Source organism: Drosophila willistoni, unplaced genomic scaffold (assembly GCF_018902025.1).
Source record: "Drosophila willistoni isolate 14030-0811.24 unplaced genomic scaffold, UCI_dwil_1.1 Seg729, whole genome shotgun sequence".
Classification (NCBI taxonomy): domain Eukaryota; kingdom Metazoa; phylum Arthropoda; class Insecta; order Diptera; family Drosophilidae; genus Drosophila; species Drosophila willistoni.
This window is the reverse complement of record NW_025814634.1, coordinates 38,695-42,100: the sequence shown is the minus strand read 5'-3', so window position 1 is coordinate 42,100 and position 3,406 is coordinate 38,695.

Sequence of the window (3,406 nt, the reverse complement as noted above, 5' to 3'; positions counted from 1 at the left end):
TGAGCCTTGTTGGAGGAGAACTCCTGAATTTAAATTCATTAATTTAATTATTCTAAAATATTAACCATTTGGTCAAATATCTAATCTATCGATATATCGCAAGCTCAAAGAGAGGTCAATCTAGCATCAACGGCTGGCTCTCTTCTTGCGTTTCCCTTTACTTTTTACTTTAAATTACTCTCTCATAGCATATAAGAATTTAAGAATTTATGTACCAAGAGAACTCGAATGCGACGGACGCAAAATAAATGTAAAACTACTGTAAACACCTAATTATTAAGTAAAAATGATAAAGATTAGTTTGTATTGGTCGGATTTAATCTTTGGGTTTTGCGCAGATGCAACTTGCTCGTTGCAACGCCGGAAGAGAAGAGAGACGCCGTCTCTCAACCTATCGAGGACTTATCGCTAACAATCGATACTTATTACTAACAATCGATACTTATTACTAACAATCGATACTTATTACTAACAATCGATATTTATTACTAACAATCGATATATGCATGAGCATTTAACAGACTTTAAATAATTGGAATCTTACAACTCGGCCGTCCTGACGAGGAATCGACCTCGATTCCAATTGGTAACAACGGAGGGGGGGTAAATAAGAATCTTAAGTGGCTGGTGTCGCCTTTGTTTGGCTATCAGAAGTGCAATCTTGATCAGGGGCAACCCATAGCTTTAATTTGGAGGCTTCTAGGACCCCATCATATGGTAGTTGGGTGATTTGGGAGCCCTCTACATCCCGGATAACATATCGGTCATTCGGAAGTTTTTTAGGAACCACATACGGACCACGATACCGCCTGATAAGCTTTTTGTTCGTGCCTGCCGAAGTATCCACATTCTTAATAACTACGAAATCCCCCTCCTCAAAACTAACGGCAGGGAGGTGATGCTTCGAATAATATTCCGAATTATATTCTTGGGACTTAACAATGTTACGGAAGGCTAATCTCCGGACGTCTACCTCTGAGGCATCGACCTCCTCCGTTCTCTCACCCAACCGTTCGGTTAGTTCATCTACTACCACACCTCGTTGTTCAACAACGAATAGAAGTACGGAAGCGGCAAATTTGGTTGTGGAGTGGACGGAGTTATTCAATGCAAACTCTATGTTCGGCAGTTGTTGGACCCAATCTGCGTGGTCCACAGGTTCCGTCAGTTTACCCAACATGGGGCCCAACACACGGTTAACCCGCTCGACTTGGCCGTTGGCCCGGGGTGAGGCAGTGGCATTCAGCACATGAATTATATTATTGGCCTTCAGAAATTCTTCAAACTCGGAGGAAGTAAAGCAGGTACCTCGATCACTGATGATTCGGCGGGGTCTACTGTAATTTGCGAAATACTGAGATTCTAATGTCTGGCATACTTCACGTGAATTAGTCGTGGCGGCAGGGTACAGCTTCACAAATTTGGTGAAAGCGTGAATGACAACCAGAAGATACTTTTTCTTAGAACGTATGGACGGAAGGGGGCCCAAATGGTCAATATGGACGGTATCAAACGGAAGGGGCACTTTCGGAATACTATGTAGCGTGACACGGTGGTCCGAAGCGGACGCGGAGTAGTAGATACACTTGAGGCAATTTTTAATGTAATTGTTAACATAAGACTTCATACACGGGAACCAGTAATGCTTCTTGATCTGTGCACAACATTTCTCCGTGGCCATATGGCCAAGCTTCTCGTGCACTACTCGTATGACATGATTTATCATTTCGGAAGGGACATAAAGTTGGGGTACACTCGTCGAGGACAGGCGGTACACTACTCCATCTCGCAGTTCGAAATCCGCTATCTCATATTTCTCTAACTCATCTCGGAGTTTGACAATCTCAGGGTCCCGGTTCTGGGTTAACTGCAGTTGGAAGTCAAGGTTTATATCGTCAACGTATGCGGCAGTTTCTATTCTACTTAGAGCATCAGCATGGGGCATACCAACCCCGAGCGGTGTACAATCGTGTAGTTATAGTTTTCTAACAGCAGGGCCCAGCGAGCAATCTTGGCGGAATGTCCACCATTTCTCAGTGTCAGCGCAAGGGAATTACAATCGGTCACGATTTTGAACGGGATGAACTTAAGGTACGTCTCAAAACGTTTTAAGGAATACACTATAGCTAACGTCTCTAGCTCATAACTGTGTAGTTTCGATTCAGCGGCGGAGGCCATCTTGGAGAAGTAGGACACTGGGTGTAATTTACCGTCTGTTTGTTTTTGGAGGAGCACTGCTCCGAAACCAATTGAACTAGCATCGCAGTGTAACTCTGTTTCAGACTTCGGGTTGTAAATAGATAACACGGGGGATTCGATCAATTTCAACTTCAGTGTTCGGAAGGCTTCAAGGCATTAAGGGGTATCTTTTCTTAACAATCGGGACAGCGGACACGCAATCTTAGCGAAACCTGATACAAATCGGCGGAAGTATGAGAATAGGCCTAGGCAACGCTCTAATTCCTTGCTATCCCTTGGAATGGGCAAATCCCGTATCGCCTGAATATGAGCTGGTTTAGGCGTGATACCGGCGGAATTGGCTAAGTAGCCCAAGTACTCTAGTTCCCTATACGCAAAACGGCATTTCGTCAGCTTCAGGCATAGCCCGTTCACTCTTAACACATACAATATTTCCTTCAGAATCTCAAGGTGGGTTTCAAAGTCATGCGACGCGACTAGAATGTCGTCCATATATATCACCAGTTGACCTCGGTTTATAAATTCCTTAAGGACAAAATAAACGAATCTAGCGAACACGGAAGGGCCATTACAAAGTCCGAAGGGCATGCGTACATATTCAAACTGGCCATCAGGGGTTACAAAGGCAGTATATTTGATTGAGTCTGGGTGCATTTTCACATGGTGGAAACCGTTCTTCAAGTCCAAGATAGTGAAGAATGATTTGCCACCCAGATGTTCAATGCAATCATCTAACAGAGGAATCGGAAAATGATCTCGAACTGTAATTTTGTTCAACGGGCGGTAATCTACACACTTTCTTAGGGTGTTGTCCTTTTTGCGTACAGGGACAATCGCGGCAGCGTAAGGGGAACTACTGTGGCGAATAATGCCAGCTTTCAAGAGATCGTCACAAATCTCACGCACCTCGATGCGTTCGTGGTGCGACAGACGGCGGGGGCGGCAGAAAATCGGAGTTTGGCTAGTCAATTCTATTTTCATCTCATAGTTCATGGGCTTGATTAAATCTGGATCAACTTGTACATACGAAGTGGAAATAATAGACTTAAGGGCTGCGGTTTGCTCTTCCCGTAACGCGGGCTCTATATCAAAGTCTAATTCACTGACAGCAGGGAGCTCAATGGAATTTATCGCCATAAGTGCATCGTTCAATGTTTCCGAAGGTACAGCAGAAGTTTTCGGAAGGGGAGAATCAGACAACAATTCG